Below are 18,143 nucleotides of genomic sequence, written 5' to 3'. Positions count from 1 at the left end.
AGCATTTATTGTTTCTAGATTTTTTGATGATGGCCATTCTGACCGGTGTGAGATGATATCTCATTGTAGTTTTGATTTGCATTTCTCTAATGATTAATGATGTTGAGCATTCTTTCATGTGTTTGTTGGCAATCTGTATATCTTCTTTGGAGAAATGTCTATTTAGGTCTTCTGCCCATTTTTGGATTGGGTTGTTTGTTTTTTTCTTATTGAGCTGCATGAGCTGCTTGTAAATTTTGGAGATTAATCCTTTCTCAGTTGCTTCATTTGCAAATATTTTCCCCCATTCTGAGGGTTGTCTTTTGGTCTTGTTTATGGTTTCCTTTGCTGTGCAAAAGCTTTGGATTGCAAGAATCAACATTGTGAAAATGAATCTACTACCAAAAGCAATCTACAGATTCAATGCAATCCCTATCGAAATATCACTGGCATTTTTCACAGAACTAGATCCAAAAATTTCACAATTTGTATGGAAACACAAAAGACCACGAATAGCCAAAGCAATCTTGAGAACAACAAACGAAGCTGGAGGAATCAGGCTCCCTGACTTCAGACTATACTACAAAGCTACAGTAATCAAGACAGTATGGTACTGGCACAAAAACAGAAAGATAGATCAATGGAACAGGATAGAAAGCCCAGAGATAAACCCACGCACATATGGTCACCTTACCTTTGATAAAGGAGGCAAGAATATACAGTGGAGAAAAGACAACCTCTTCAATAAGTGGTGCTGGGAAAACTGGACAGCTACATGTAAAAGTATGAGGTTAGAACACTCCTTAACACCATACACAACAATAAGGTTAAAATGGATTAAAGATCTAAATGTAAGGCCAGAAACTGTCAAACTCTTAGAGGAAAACATAGGCAGAACACCCTATGACATAAATCGCAGCAAAATCCTTTTTGACCCAACTCCTAGAGTAATGGAAATAAAAACAAAAATAAACAAATGGGACTTAACATATTTATTGGAGTATAATTGCTTTACAATGGTATGTTAGTTTCTGCTGTATAACAAAGTGAATCAGCTATATGTATACATATATCCCCATATCCTCTCCCCTTTGTGTCTCCCTCCCTCCCTATCCCACCCCTCTAGGTGGTCACAAAACACCCAGCTGATCTCCCCTGCAATGCAGCTGCTTCCCACTATCTATTTTACATTTGTTGGCGTATATATGTCAATGCTACTCTCTAACTTCGACCCAGCTTACCCTTCCCCCTCCCCATGTCCTCAAGTTCATTCTCTACAACTGCATGTTTATTCCTGTCCTGTCCCTACATTCATGAGAACTATTTCTTTTTTTTTTTTTTTTTTTAGATTACATATATATGTGTAGGCATACAGTATTTACTTTTCTCTTTCTGACTTACTTCACTCTGTATGACAGACTCTAGGTCCATCCACTTCAGTACAAATAACTCAATTTCATTTCTTTTTATGGCTGAGTAATATTCCATTGTATTTAAGTGCCACATCTTCTTTATCCATTCATCTGTCGATGGACACTTAGGTTCCTTCCACATCCTGCCTATTGTAAATAGAGCTGCAATGAACATTGTGGTACATGACTCTTTTTGAATTATGGTTTTCTCAGGGATTATGCCCAGTAGTGGGATTTCTGGGTCATATGGTAGTTCTATATTTACTTTCTTAAGGAACCTACATACTGTTTTCCAAAGTGGCTGTAACAATTTACATTCCCATCAACAGTGCAAGAGGGTTCCCTTTTCTCCATATCCTCTCCAGCATTTATTGTTTGTAGATATTTTGATGGTGGCCATTCTGACCAGTGTGAATTGATACCTCATTGTAGTTTTGATTTGGATTCCTCTAATAATTAGTGATGCTGACCATCCTTTCATGTGTTTGTTGGCAATCAGTATATCTTCTTTGGAGAAATGTCTATTTAGATCTTCTGCCCATTTTTGGATTGGGTTGTTTGTTTTCTTGATATAGAGCTGCATGAGCTGCTTGTATATTTTAGAGATTAATCTTTTGTCAGTTGCTTCGCTTGCAAATATTTTCTCCCAAGCTGAGGGTTGTCTTTTCGTCTTGTTTATGGTTTCCTTTGCTGTGCAAAAGCTTTTAAATTTCATTACGTCCCATTTGTTTATTTTTATTTCCATTTTTCTAGGAGATGGGTCAAAAAGGATTTTATTGTGATTTACGTCATAGAGTGTTCTGCCTATGTTTCCCTCTAAGAGTTTTATAGTGTCTGGCCTGACATTTAGTACTTTAATCCATTTCGAGTTTATTTTTGTGTACAGTGTTAGAAAGTGCTCTAATTTCAGTCTTTTACATGTAGCTGTCCACTTTCCCCAGCACTACTTATTGAAGACTGTCTTTTCTCCATTGTGTATTCTTGCCTCCTTTATCACAGATAAGGTGACCATATGTGTGTGGGTTTATCTCTGGGCTTTCTAACCTTTTCGATTGATCTATATTTCTGTTTTTGAGCCACTACCATACAGTATTGATTAATGTAGCTTTGTATTATAGTCTGAAGTCAGGGAGCCTGATTCTTCCAGCCCGTTTTTCTTTCTCAAGATTGCTTTGGCTATTCGTGGTCTTTTGTGTTGCCATACAAATTGTGAAATTTTTGGTTCTAGTTCTGTGAAAAATGCCAGTGGTAGTTTGATAGAGATTGCACTGAATCTGTAGATTGCTTTGGGTAGTAGAGTCATTTTCACAATGTTGATTCTTCCAATCCAAGAACATGGTATATCTCTCCATCTGTTTGTATCATCTTTAATTACTTTCATCAGTGTCTTATAGTTTCCTGCATACAGGTCTTTTGTCTCCTTTGGTAGGTTTATTCCTAGGTATTTTATTCTTTTTGTTGCAATGGTAAATGGGAGCATTTCCTTAATTTCTCTTTCAGATTTTTTATCATTAGTGTATAGGAATGCAAGAGATTTCTGTGCATTAATTTTGTATTCTGCTATTTTACCAAATTCATTGATTAGCTCTAGTAGTTTTCTGGTAGCATCTTTAGGATTCTCTATGTATAGTATCATGCTATCTTCAAACACTGACAGCTTTATTTCTTCTTTTCCGATGTGGATTCCTTTTTCTTCTCTGATTGCTGTGCCTAAAACTTCCAAAACTATGTTGAATAACAGTGGTGAGAGTGGGCATCCTTGTCCTGTTCCTGATTTTAGAGGAAATGGTTTCAGTTTTTCACCATCGAAAATGATGTTGGCTGTGGGAATATCACATATGGCCTTAATTATGTTGAGGTAAGTTCCCTCTATGCCTACTTTCTGGAGAGTTTTTGTCATAAATCTGAATTTTGTCGAAAACTTTTTCTGCATCTATTGAGATATGGTTTTTATCCTTCAGTTTGTTAATATGGTGTATCACATTGATTGATTTGCATATACAGAAGAATGCTTGTAGTCCTGGGATAAACCCCACTTGATCATGGTGTATGATCATTTTAATGTGCTGCTGGATTCTGTTTGATACTATTTTATTGAGCATTTTTGCATCTATGTTCATCAGTGATATTGGTCTGCAGTTTTCATTTTTTGTGACATCTTTCTCTGGTTTTGGTATCAGGGTGATGGTGGCATTGTAGGGAGTGTCAGGGAGTGTTCCTCCCTCTACTGTATTTTGGAAGAGTTTGAGCATAGGTGTTAGCTCTTCCCTAAATGTTTGATAGAATTCGCCTGTGAAGCCATCTGGTCCTGGGCTTTTGTTTGTTGGAAGATTTTTAATAACAGTTTCAATTTCAGTGCTTGTGACTGGTCTGTTTATATTTTCTGTTTCTTCCTGGTTCAGTCTCAGAAGGTTGTGCTTTCCTAAGAATTTGTCCACTTCTTTCAGGCTGTCCATTTTATTGGCATATAGTTGCTTGTCGTAACCTCTCATGATCCTTTGTATTTCTGCAGTGTCAGTTGTTACTTCTCTTTTTTCATTTCTATCTCTGTTGATTTGAGTGTTCTCCATCAATTTTGTTTGTCTTCTCAAAGAACCACCTTTTAGTTTTATTGATCTTTGCTACTGTTTCCTTCGTTTCTTTTTCATTTATTTCTGATCTGATCTTTATGATTTCTTTCCTTCTGCTAACTTTGGGGTTTTTTGTTCTTATCTGATCTTTATGATTTCTTTCCTTCTGCTAACTTTGGGGGATTTTTGTTCTTCTTTCTCTAATTGCTTTAGGTGTAAGGTTAGGTTGTTTATTTGAGATTTTCTTGTTTCTTAAAGTAGGATTGTATTGCTATAAACTTCTCTCTTAGAATTGCTTTCCCTGCATCCCACGGGTTTTGCGTCTTCGTGTTTTCATTGTCCTTTGTTTCTACGTATTTTTTGGCTTCCTCTTTGATTTCTTCAGTGATCTCTTGGTTATTTAGTAGCGTATTGTTTAGCCTCCATGTGTTTGTATTTTTACAGGTTTTTTTCCTGTAATTGATATCTAGTCTGACAGTACTTTGGTCGAAAAAATACTTGATATGATTTCAGTTTTCTTAAATTTACCAAGGCTTGATTTGTGACCCAAGATATGATCTATCCTGGAGAATGTTCCATGAGCACTTGGGAAGAAAGTGTATTCTGTTATTTTTGGATGGAATGCCCTATAAATATCAATTAAGTCCCTCTGGTCTTATGTGTCATTTAAAGCTTGTGTTTCCTTATTTATTTTCATTTTGGATGATCTGTCCATTGGTGAAAGTGGGGTGTTGAAGTCTCCTACTATGATTGTGTTACTGTCAATTTCCCCTTTTATGGCTGTTAGTATTTGCCTTATGTATTGAGGTGCTCCTGTGTTGGGTGCACAAATATTTACAATTGTTATATCTTCTTTGATTGATCCCTTTATCATTATGTCTTCTTTGTCTCTTTTAATAGTCTTTATTTTAAAGTCTATTTTGTCTGATATGAGTATTGCTACTCCAGCTTTCTTTTGATTTCCATTTGCATGGAATATCTTCTACCATCCCCTCACTTTCAGTCTGTATGTTTCCCTAGGTCTGAAGTGGGTCTCTTGTAGACTACATATATAGGGGTCTTGTCTTTGTATCCTTTCAGCCAGTCTGTGTCTTTTGGGTGGAGCCGTTAATCCATTTACATTTAAGGTAATTATCGATATGTATGTTCCTATTACTGTTTTCTTAATTGTTTTGGGTTTGTTTTCATAGGTGTTTTCCTTCTCTTGTGTTTCCTGGCTAGAAACATTCCTTTAGCATTTGTTGTAAAGCTGGTTTGGTGGTGCTGAATTCTCTTAACTTTTACTTGTCTGTAAAGGTTTTAATTTCTGTGTCGAATCTGAATGAGATCCTTGCTGGGTAGAGTAATAGTGGTTGTAGGTTTTTCCCTTTCATCACTTTAAATATGTCCTGCCACTCCCTTCTGGCTTGCAGAGTTTCCGCTGAAAGATCAGCTGTTAACCTTATGGGGATTCCCTTATATGTTATTTGTTGATTTTCCCTTGCTGCTTTTAATATCTGTTCTTTGCATTTAATTTTTGATAGTTTGATTAATAATTGTCTTGGCGTGTTTCTCCTATTTATCTTGTATGGGACTCTCTGCCCTTCCTGGACTTGACTATTTCCTTTCCCATGTTAGGTAAGTTTTCTACTATAATCTCTTCAAATATTGTTTCAGACCCTTTCTTTTTCTCTTCTTCTTCTGGAACTCCCTATAATTCGAATGTTGGTATGTTTAATGTTGTTGCTAAGGTCTCTGAGACTGTCCTCAATTCTTTTCATTCTTTTTTCTTTATTTTGCTCTGCAGTAGTTATTTACACTATTTTATCTTCCAGATCACTTATCCATTCTTCTGCCTCAGTTATTCTGCTATTGATTCCTTGTAGAGAATTTTTAATTTCATTGATTGTGTTGTTCATCATTGTTTGTTTGCTCTTGAGTTCTTCTAGGTCCTTGTTAAACATTTCTTGTATTTTCTCCATTCTATTTCCAAGATTTTGGATCATCTTTACTGTCATTACTCTGAATTCTTTTTCAGGTAGACTGCCTATTTCCTCTTCATTTGTTGGGTCTGGTGGGTTTTTACCTTGCTCCTTCATCTGTTGCATATTTCTCTGTCTTCTCATTTTGCTTAGCTTACTGTGTTTGGTGTCTCCTTTTCGCAGGCTGTAGGTTCATAGTTCCCGTTGTTTTTGTTGTCTGCCCTCAGCTGGTAAAGTTGGTTCAGTGGCTTGTGTAGGCTTCCTGGTCGAGAGCACTGGTGCCTGTGTTGTGGTGGGTAGGGCTGTATCTTGTCTTTCTAGTGGACAGGGCTGCATCCTTTGATGTGTTTTGGGGTGTCTGTGAACTTAGTATGATTTTAGGCAGCCTCTCTGCTAATGGATGGGGTTGTGTTCCTGTGTTGCTAGGTGTTTGGCATGGGGCATTCAGCAGTGGAGTTTGCTGGCCATTGGATGGAAGTGGATCTTAGCTTTGAGAGTGAGATCTCTGGGAAGGCTCTTGCAGATTGATATCACATGGGGCCCAGAGGTCTCTGGTGGTCCAATGTCCTGAACTCAGCTCTCCCACCTCAGAGGCTCAGGCCTGACACAGGGACGGAGCACCAAGACCCTGTCAGCCTATGGAAGAAAGCATTTCCACTCAAACGAATCTTTTAAAATGAATATTCAATATTTACTGTATGATATATTCTCCATTGCAAGTGTGCACTCAGGTCAAGGGAGGTGTAAGCTTTCCAACCAAGAATTCAAGTGCACGACCAAGAATGCTGCTGGATCAAAATGCTGGTGTTACCTCCTACTATCTTTTAATTACAGCACTTTTTACCCCCTGGAGTCTTCTAACCACCAAGTCCTGCTCAGTAACAATGTTGGAACTGTCTCATTACAGTAAGCTGTCTCCTGAGTACCTACTTCTTTAACCAAGTTCATTTGCTCTGAGAGCACTGTACTCAGTGCTGAGACTGCACTTAAGACAAAAGTAAGTTTAGTGATTGTTGTTGGTTGTTTGTTTAACAAAATTGCTGCACAGATGCTGATCATCTAGGTGTAAGCAGCCTACTATACCATTTTGCATCAAGACCTTAGGTACGGTCATCCTTTTGGGAACTAGGTTGCCCTAGATTATAGAGACAGTGAGGTGGGGTGAGGGTAGGAGGGAAGAGAGTTCTCCTGCCAACCAACTTCCAATTCTAGTCTTTACTGTCAGACAATTAAGCTCCTGGGCACATAATCACAGTCAGACCAAGTAGTTAGACAAAGACAGTGGGAATATGTGTTGTCCCTAAGAAGTGACGCCTGTCTTGCAGTTAAACACACCAGGCCACAATCAGGACAGGCTGAGGGATTTGTTACGAGTTTATGCTCAGTAATCAGACAACCCCGGGTGCAAAGATTGGTATCATCCCTTACTTTACCTGTGACTTTACCTTGGTCAAGCAACCTTTCCAAACCTTAGACAGCTCTCCTGAAATATAGGGGTGATATTAATAGCACCTACTGTGAGAAGTAGACAAGGTAATAATCCATTTAAAAGCACTTAACCCATTGACTGACAAATAGAATTACTCATTTAGCAGTAGCTATTGTTGTTAAGCAAAATATTCTTACATATTTGCAAACCATAATGTCTATTTAGGTCTTCTGCCCATTTTTGGATGGGGTTTTTTGTTTTTTTGGCAAACCAATTTTTCTTAAAATTAATTCATAAATGATATGCCAAATACAATAGGGGAGTATTGATTTTTTTTTCACAGAAATTTGAAATAAGCCCTTTCACAAGGTTAAAAAAAAAAAAGAGTCACCCTTTTGGGGAAATCTAGATCTTTATCAACATGACATTAGGTTTGCTTAAAAGAAAGGATATCTGCTTTACGGAAATTCTGTTCTTCTTCATGCTCTGGGGACACCATGGGCAGCCTCTTGGCTGCCACCAGCCATCATCTGCTTTGCATAAGCTGTGTGTGTGTGTGTGTGTGTGTGTGTGCACGTGCGCATGCTTGTACATTCAGGCATGCACACACATATCCTACGACACTCATCCCCTGGGACTTTCACAGTGATAGTAAAACAGCTGTGGAACCATGGTCAATCCAATAAACAAATTGTTTTAAGGAGAATCCCAAAATGCTTACTGATGCCAGAAGCGTTCTCTCATTCCCTAAGACCTTTCTGAAGACTGCTTCTGGTCTCATCTTCCTTCATCACATTTATAGATGAAATGCAACACAGTATTATAGTCATGGATGCATTAAAAGTTGCCATGTTTCTGCTTCAAGATGTAAGGAGGAGCCTGGTCATATCACTCGCCTATGTACTTACAAAACGAAGCTTATGGTATGCCTTTCTGCTTATTTAATTGTGGATGGTCCTAAGTCATTCTATAACATAAATGAATAAAGAGCTTTCCCAGAAGAGATTCAAGGAGGGGAGAAGACAAGACATTAGCAAGGGAGTGAGGGAGATGTGAGAGAGAAAATCAGCAGCTATAGTACCTCTGTCTCCCAGCCATACCTATTCAAAAGACTCACTTAGTAAAACTTTTCAACTTCTCTGCTTCCAGCCTCTACAATTTAGCCAGGAACAGAAACACCTACCAGAAGGAAACTGCAGAGAAACACTGGCGAAAGAGCTGAACTGAGAATATACCATCTCCTCCTATCAATCTGCAAGTGCCAGATACACACATCATACACTGAGTCCCAGCCTTACAAAGGAGCTGCCTGAACTACAATGACAAGGACATCATTTTGTTGCTGCTAGCAGCTGGTCATGTGGAAATGATTCACTTGCATGCTTTGAAAAAAAGTGATCCAAGAAATAAAAATAAATTTTCTATCCATCATGCATCACACTTCCCTTTAATCGTCCCTTTCATTCTCAGTTCAGAACCACAGAAGAGCTCACACATGGAATATACGTGCAAAGAGCAGCAGGCTGCTTAACTAGAGGCTTTTGTAAGATCTCAATACACTTACCGATCCACAAGAAATCAGGACAGTATTCATTATAAAGGTTACCTGAAAGATGCAGCAACTTCAGACATAAAATGAACCTATGATGGTAAAAAGAATAAATTTTTTTTTAAATTGTGTTTGCCTATAGCCAACTCCTCAAAAGTTATAAGTACCCAAAAAGTTAGAACCCTTATTTAGGAATAGAAATAGACACAGAGGTGACCACAGGAGAAAAGTTTCTATGTGAACTCTCTAGAAACCCTCCCTCACACATATTGAGAATACAGTGTTAATGTATCATTATTCATTAGAGAGTTTCAGCAAAACACCCAACACAAAAGAGTTTTCTTTTAAACTTAGACACACACATACAAAAACCTGAATTAAATATGCTTGGCACTCAAAGAAACCCTTCAAGAAAACAACTGCTCCTAAAGGAAGTTTTTCTAGAATCACTACATGATTTTTAACTGACACATAAGGGCACCTCAAAACCCTTCCACAACTTACAAAAACCTAGCTTAATTAGAAATATGGAAATAAAACTGGCAGATCTGTCAAGATTTAGGAGATTAGGATAGCTTTATTGAAAAGCCTCAAAATCAGGAATGTGCCAATGAAACAGGTACCTGAAATGTGTGATGAATATTAAACTTACACTCGTATCACTTTTGCATATGCATAAACACTTTTCACTTTAGACTCTTCCTATTATATGTACTTCTGGCATGTCGTTAGGAAACTGACAAGTTGTCAGTTCAGTTTTAAAGGTGGAGGGAAGGGGCACAGCATCAGTTCCTCATTCTGTAGCAAGTCCAAAAGTCTAAATTTAATAGAACGTGACTAGCAAACAAAATTCCAAAGTAAAAACTAAAACTTGAGAACTTCAAAGTCAACCTGAACGGGATTCCCTGGTGGCACAGTGGTTAAGAATCCGCCTGCCAATGTAGGGGAGACGGGTTTGAGCCCTGGTCTGGGAAGATCCCACATGTCACGGAGCAAATAAGCCCGTGCACCACAATTACTGAGCCTGCGTTCTGGGCCCGTGAGCCACAACTACTGAAGCCCACGCACCTAGAGCCTGTGCTCCGCAACACGAGAAGCCATCGCAATGAGAAGCCCGCACACCGCAAAGAAGAGTAGCCCCCGCTTGCCACAACTAGAGAAAGCCCACGCGCAGCAACGAAGGCCCAATGCAGCCAAAAATAAATAAATAAATTTAAAATAATAATAATAAAATAATTCGATCTGAGCAGTTGTCAGTACAACATACCTGGAGTTCATTAGGCAGAAAACTGACCAGACAAGAGAAACGGCATCCACTGAGCCCAAGGTTGGGCAGCAGCAGAACACAGCAAGGAAGGATCCAGCTCACCCCAACCCAGAACTCCCTGGTGGCTGCAAAACCTCTTTGCTCCCAAATCACCTAACAAGCGATCAAAGGACCGAAGACCTCAGAGGCACAGCACACCCTGATACACAAAATTCCCCTCTTCCTTCAGCAAACAACCTTGTACCCCACAGAACACAATCTGGGATCTGCCAGGCAGATCAGATGGAAATTCTGCTCTTCCAGGCATGAAAGTTACTGTGAGTTGATCCTCTGGAGCCAAAGAGTTCCGAAATGAATCTGTGGGCATGTAGTTAAAGGCACTGGCGTTTCCTTAGAAAACACTCAGAGAAGAAAGGCGCTGGTGATAAAAGCACAAGCTGGAGAGTCACTTAACGAAGCTTTCTCAATTCCACGATGACAGCACGAGCTTCCTGTCAGTTTGTGTGAGGCACTGTCCCAATGACGGCATCCTTCTTTTGAGTAGCTGGGGAGCCCACAGTGCCGCCCGGGACTTTGTGATTACACACTGCTTCTCTGCCTTCAAGGGAGGGGTTGGCAAAGTGGGCTGGTTGTATAAGTATAGACTCCCTCCCTAATCAATAATAACTGCCTGACCCTAGTTTAGGAAGCATTCCCTGGTTGTGATGCAGCAAAGGCAGTTTTCCTAAAGTAGGTGAAAACGACACATGATAGCTGCACTTTAAAGGAAAAAGAATGGAAGATAATTCTTAGTAACACAGAGTGTTTCTGCATAACTTACACATAACTCCTCTTGACCAAGTGAATCCTAGCATGACTGGATAAGCTAAAAGATCACCAACGCCAAATGTTACTGATTTTGCTCATTTGGGGTACTGACATCACTTTTATACACTAATAAAACACTAGCGATAATATCCAATGTTGGCACAGGAAGAGGAAACAAGTACATCAGTCAGAATATAAATGGTAGAGACTTGGGTGAATATAATTTGTCAAGACCTATAAAAAGTTTAAATGGGCATCCCTTTTGACCAAGCAATTGTACTTTCAAGAATACTTTCTACAGAGATATTCACATGTGTAATTACATGATTGCATATAGTTGCATATTAATATAAATGCAGGCATCTTTGAGGCAATATTGTTTAGAAGAACATGATATTGGAAACCACAAAAAAGAGGTGTTTAAATAAATTATGACACTTCCTAGTGTGGAAGAGTATGCAACTATTAAAAAGAATAATTATTCACAATAACCAAGATGTGGAAACAACCTAAATATACATTGAGAGATGAATGGATAAAGAAAATGTAGTATATACATACTTCTTTTTTTCCTCCTTAAAAAAAGAAGGAGGCAGACTCTAGGACGGCTTCCACCACGGAGTGCTTCCCAGGGCTTATGCTGCCAGTGTCCTTGTCCTCACGGTGACATGCAGCCAGCCCCAACCTCTGCAGGAGACCCTCCAACACTAGCAGTTACATCGAGGAGGAACCAAGATGGCTGAGTAGAAGGATGTGCTCTCACTCCCTCTTGTGAGAACACCAGAATCACAACTAGCTGCTGGACAATCATCGACAGGAAGACGCTGGAACTCACCAAAAAAGAGACCCCAATTCCAAAGACAAAGGAGAAGCCACAATGAGACGGTAGGAGGGGCCCAATCACAGTAAAATCAAATCCCATAACTGGTGGGTGGGTGAATCACAGACTGGAGAACACTTATACCACAGAAGCCCACCCACGGGAGCAAAGGTTCCGAGCCTCACGTCAGGCTTCCCAACCTGGGGGTCTGGCAACGGGAGGAGGAATTCCTAGAGAATCAGACTTTGAAGCCTATTGGGAATTGACTGCAGGACATCGACAGGACTGGGGGAGACAGAGACTCCACTCTTGGAGGGCACACACAAAGTAGTGTGCGCATGGGGACCAGGGGAAGGGGCAGTGACCCTACAGGAGACTGAACCAGACCTACCTGCTGGTGTTGGGGGGTCTCCTGCAGAGGCGGGGGGGCGGGTGGGCTGTGGCTCACCGTGGGGATGAGGACACTGGCAGCAGAGGTTCTGGGAAGTACTCCTTGGCATGGGCCCTCCCAGAGTCTGTTATTAGCCCCACCAAAGGGCCCAGATAGGCTCCAGTGTTGGGTTCCCTCAGGCCAAACAACCAATAGGGTGGGAACCCGGCCCCACCCATCAACAGTCAAGTGGATTAAAATTTTACTGAGCTCTGCCCACCAGAGCAACAGTCAGCTCTACCCACCACCAGTCCCTCCTATCAAGCCTCTTAGATAGCCTCATCCACCAGAGGGCAGACAGCAGAAGCAAGAAGAACTACAATCCTACAGCCTGTGGAACAAAAACATTCACAGAAAGATAGACAAGATGAAAAGGTAGAGGGCTATGTACCAGATGAAGGAAGAAGATAAAACCCAAGAAAAACAACTAAATGAAGTAGAGATAGGCAACCTTCCAGAAAAAGAATTCAGAATAATGATAGTGAAGATGATCCAGGACCTCAGAAAAAGAATGGAGGCAAAGATCGAGAAGATGCAGGAAATGTTTAACAAAGACCTAGAAGAATTAAAGAACAAACAAACAGAGATGAACAATACAATAACTGAAATGAAAACTATACTAGGAGGAATCAATAACAGAATAACTGAGACAGAAGAACAGATAAGTGACCTGGAAGATAGAATGGTGGAATTCACTGCTGTGGAACAGACTAAAGAAAAAAGAATGAAAAGAAATGAAGACCGCCTAAGAGACTTCTGGGAAAACATTAAACACAACAACATTGCATTATAGGGGTCCCAGAAGGAGAAGAGAGAGAGAAAGGACCTGAGAAAATATATGAAGAGATTATAGTCAAAAACTTCCCTAACATGGGAAAGGAAATAGCCACCCAAGTCCAGGAAGCGCAGTGAGTCCCATAAAGGATAAACCCAAGGAGACACACGCCAAGACACATAGTAATCAAACTGGCAAAAATTAAAGGCAAAGAAAAGTTTATTTATCTCTTGTAAAAATAAAATACAGTGTGTGTGTGAAACCAAAAAAAAAAAAAGAAGGAAATCCTGCCATTTGTAACAATATGGATGGACCTAGAAGACATTATGGTATGGTAAATGAAAGAAGCCAGACACAGAAAGAAAAATAGTGCATGATTTCATTTATATGTGGGATCTAAAATATTCAAACACATAGAGTACAGAATAGAATGGTGGTTTCCCACGGCCAAAAAAAAAAAGTAACAGGAAGTAGGATTACATGACTGAAATGGATGGGAACCTCAATTGTCCCTACATCACTAACTTTTTGCACCTTTTGAATTTTATACCATATGTTGTCAAGTATATTTAAGAGTATGCATTCTGGATCCATGCCACCGGCTTCAAATACCAATTTTATACTGTTGTCCTACATGATCTTAGACAAATTACCTGATCTTTATGCCTTAGTTTCTCGAGCTGAAAAATAGTACTAACAATACATATCCTGTAAGGTTGTTCTAATACATGTAAAGGTCTTAAAACAGTGCAGGCACACAGTAAGCCTCAAATTTAAGTATTATATTATGGTTATTATTATCATTATAAATAATTTTTCAAATAAATAAATTTTAAAATAAGTTTTTAAAAGAGCTAGATTTATAATGCACTTACATGACACATATTTTTTTTAAGTTGCAGAACATAAAAAATGTGATCACATTTCTAAAAATATACACACCAACAGAACAGGAAAGGATCTAAGGCTCCACCCCAAAGCAATACAATGATAATTTCTAAAAAAGAGAGTGGGGGAAAGATGTAAAGGGAGACTTCAGCGTCATAATTTACATTCTTCTATACTGTTAAACTTTTAATCACAAGCATGTATAAACTGCATGTGTATGAGAGAGAAAAATTTCGAGCTCACAGAGCACCAACGCCTCATTTCACTAAGGAAACTAAAGATCATATAAAGTAAAACGTAGCACCCCTTTCATCCACTGAAGAAATAGAGGAAGCAGGTCAAACCAATGGGGATCAAAATGTCAGCTTTTGACATTCAACACCAGATGGAAGGACAAAATTGGGTGTGTAGACCTTTGGCTCACTACCAAGGCAGGGCATGCAAGACCTAGAACATTTGACACGGAACACATGAGAACACAAAGGTGCCCTCTGGGGTTACGCAACAGGGTGGCCACTGGACTACACGATGTCTTCGTTCAAATGAGCAAAAGGAACTGCTTGGGTCCCAGCGCAGCTGGCTAGGCCCAGCAGAGCTCTGGCTGGCTTCCAAACGCCACTTTCTCCCTTTGTGCAGTACACAAACCACACCACTGTACAGAGGACCCAGCTGACACTCCTCGATATTGAATTTAGGTCATGAACATGCAGGTCTCCCGCACCATCACTAACCTCACAAATCAGAAGGCAGACTCTCTGCAGAGGACAGCTCCCAGTGGAAAGGAAAGACTGAGCCAGGCCAACCTGGTCCGCAGTCTCAAACTAGCCAGACAACTGCCAATCAAACCAGGCAGGGAGGAAAGGAGAGAAGGGGCAGAGAAAGGGCAGACAGTTTCATTAACGGAGTTCTCCACTTGGGAACAGGAGGAAAATTAAGTGTTTGCTCTTAACAAAGATACCAGCTACATAAGGTATTATCTAGAATTTTATAAGGCAGAATAGTAATGAAACATGGAAACTAGAAAGAGCAAAAGCAATTTCAAACATAAGAATAGTAATGCAAAAAGCATTCCAGACCCTACTGATGACCTACAAGCTGTGGACTTTGGCTTTTGTGTCTTAAAAAACAGTAGGCATAACTCACTGCCTTGTTACCTCATGACATGATATTATGTCTACCAGGGCTTTGCAAGGAGTACGTCATAGGCATTTGAGATGGGAGGGTTCTTCCTTCTGAAGGCATGTAAATAGCATTCCTGGCCCTGCCCAATGAAGGCCACCAGGACTTCCCAATTATTCGTCACAAACAACACATTTCCAAATACCCCTGCGAGTAGGGGTAGAGGGTGAGTGATTCAAGTTGAGAGACACTGATCTAAACTGGAATAAGATAATGTGTCAGCTACATGTAGCAGTATTAAGATGATGACAGTTTATATGAGAGTCACCTATGTGCAGCTCCCCAGCCATTCCACACACACCTTTAGCTTACTTGCTTTTACTTATACTATTCCTGTATCCAGGAAAGTCCTCTCTGATTTCTTCCACCTAGTTAACTCCTACAATTCCACTCAACTCTATTCAGATGCCACCTTCTCCAGGACACTTGCCTGCCCAGACAGAAGGGTCCCTTCCTCTGGGTATGCCTGTCTCTCCCAGGACCACAATCAGTGATCCCTTCTCTGCCTTCTCCATGCAGGTTTGAGGTCCTTGGAATTCACCATTCATCTCTGTACCCACAGCACACTGCATATGCCTAATGCACGCACCTAACACATATTTAATGAAGGAGTGAATTTTAAAGCTTCCTGAGGTCCAAAGCACCTTCCCAGACTGATGTTAACTCAGCACAGTGCCTGGCAAAAGAGGAACTCAAAAATCAGTGACTATCGCAGGGATGTAGCTGCATGGGTGACCATCACTTGCTAATACATCTGGGTAGGATCAGGTTATTCCAAACCTTCCTTCCCTCCCTCCCTCCCTCCCTCCCTTCCCCCTGAATGATCAGTGGGCACTTCCCGTGGGTACTGTTCTGGGCAATTTCTTCGCATTGCACCGTACTCTCTACCTCAGCTTCATACAGGAGTACATAGGAAACACTAGCATTTGGATTAACTCCAACTGATTCAAGGTTTAATAAAGCATGTGCTCCAACTTGTCTTTCATTTCTCTTCTTTTTTCCTTTTAGAGCAAAAGGTACAAGCTACTATATTTGTTTTGCCTCGTTCCAGGTAGCATGGCACTCACCCTCCTTAACAACATGCAGTTGATCCCTGGAAATCAGCTACTGACTCCTTCCTAACAGTGAATCTCTGTCCCTACGGTCACATGCCTTGGACACTGGCTCCCAGAGTGTGAGCCAGGTCTTTCCCAAGGGGCTTTAGAAGTCTCTCTGCTCCTTCACAAACACCTGTGTGGCCCCCATACCTCCCCATGGGGCTTGGAGAAGGTCTTGAGAGAAGAAGATATGGATGGTATCATGACCAAGTATTCTGACTAGTGTGGACTTCCATCTTGAACTCAAGGTCATCCATAATAATTCCTTATGCTTGTAAAGTCCTTTATAATTTACATGGCTTCACAAGAATGATCTCACCTGATCATGATAATTACACTGTGAATAAACAAGGCAGGTATTACTATCCCTGTTTACAGAGCAAGGAACTAAAGCTTTCCTTGAGTTTCCCTTAAAAGGACCCTTCCCACACTTTACAAAAAAAAAAAACTGGGACTTCCCTGGTGGTCCAGTGGTAAGGAATCCACCTTGCAATGCAGGTGACGCCGGTTGATCCCTGGTCAGGATACTAAGATCCCATATGCTGTGGGGAAACTAAGCCCTCGCATCACAACTAGAGAGCCCACCTGCTACAAACTACAGAGCCCACGCACTCTGGAGCCCACATGCCACAACTAGAGAGAAGCCCGTGCACCACAACAAAGAGCCCATGCGCTGCAATGAAAGGTCCCGCATGCCACAACGAAGATCCCGCGTGCTGCAGCTAAGACCCAACCCAGCCAAAAATAAAAAGTAATAAAAACCTGACATGGGCTATAAAAACGATAAAGAATCCATAGGACACCAGTTATACTGAACTACAGAGCAGCCAGTATACACAGCACTGGCAGCGTGGTGCTGAGGTTGGTCTGGGGAACGCAGCAGCAAAGTACGGGCTACACACTGGTGTTTACATCTAAAGATGGTGACTACCCATCAGGATCTTATTGGATCCACTACCTAGACACACGTGCACAAAGCAAGTTCTGCAGGCATGGAAAATGAGTATACAGAGAAACAAACTGAGATAGCTCTTCAAATGAACAGCAGAGCTGGGCTGTCTTGACCGGTGACATTTGATTTACACTCCACTAGTCACTTCATTTGCTGTGCCTTCACCATCTCATCCTTAAAAAAGGAACAACTCCCTCCTAGTCATGTTCTAGGAGGCTGAAAGGATCTAAAAGGACAAGTGAGAAAGCACCACAAATAGTTAAAATCCCACATCAATGGAACGGGGTATTATTTATTCTACACACAGGAAAGTTATGATTTCAGCAGTCAAGTCATTTTCTATCAGGCCCAGTGACTTCACAGGAAAGTTGGAACGTGGGTTACACCCTCAGAGGGCTATCTGGGGCAAAAGTCACTTGAAATGAAAGAGACACTCAGTCTGACCACAATCCTTGCTTGATGGTTTATGGCTAGTTTTCCCTGGTACTGCCCAGATCCCCCCGACCCCACCCAAAGGCCCAGCAGGTCTCTACTGTCATGCATTCTATTTTCCTAACCTGCCTTTCCCACATCATGACAACATAGTCCTAAACTGCCTTTCCTAAGCGGCACCTAATCTTTTATACAGCACCTGACAAATGACGACTACCACAAGGTAGTATGACTACCCACCAGGGTACCTGCCACTGCTGGCTGCAGCTGAGGGAAAGGGTCACTTTGATGGAGGGGCCATCTCAGCTGCACACTTAGGGATGCTCCAACCCCAGGCTCCTGCAAGCACTCCCTGATTGGCTGAGTCTCAGCCCACACTTCTGATGAGCCCTGTAGCAGTGATGGGCTGGGCTGGGCTGGGCTGGGCTGGGCTGGGCTGGGCTGGAGAACCTCTCTGGGACATCATGGGGGTTCTCAAAGGGAACAGATGGTCAAGGGCCCAACCCAATGCAAAGGTTTCAAAGTCACAGGCTGTCCAACCACTAGCCTTGGCTCTGTGTCAGAAGCCATCTTACATCTCTTTATCCCAGTGGACC

The 18,143-nt window shown here is 41.0% G+C and overlaps 1 protein-coding gene across 1 annotated transcript in view; it reads right to left on the bottom strand.

Moving 5' to 3' along the window:
- Positions 1-18,143, bottom strand: part of DOCK4 (dedicator of cytokinesis 4) — a 474,863-nt gene that overhangs the window by 437,903 nt on the left and 18,817 nt on the right. The gene's annotated exons all lie outside the window — the stretch shown is intronic.

The sequence above is a fragment of the Neophocaena asiaeorientalis genome, unplaced genomic scaffold (assembly GCF_003031525.2).
Source record: "Neophocaena asiaeorientalis asiaeorientalis breed wild unplaced genomic scaffold, Neophocaena_asiaeorientalis_V1.1 scaffold116, whole genome shotgun sequence".
Taxonomy (NCBI): domain Eukaryota; kingdom Metazoa; phylum Chordata; class Mammalia; order Artiodactyla; family Phocoenidae; genus Neophocaena; species Neophocaena asiaeorientalis.
This window is presented reverse-complemented; position numbering and strand designations above follow the sequence as displayed.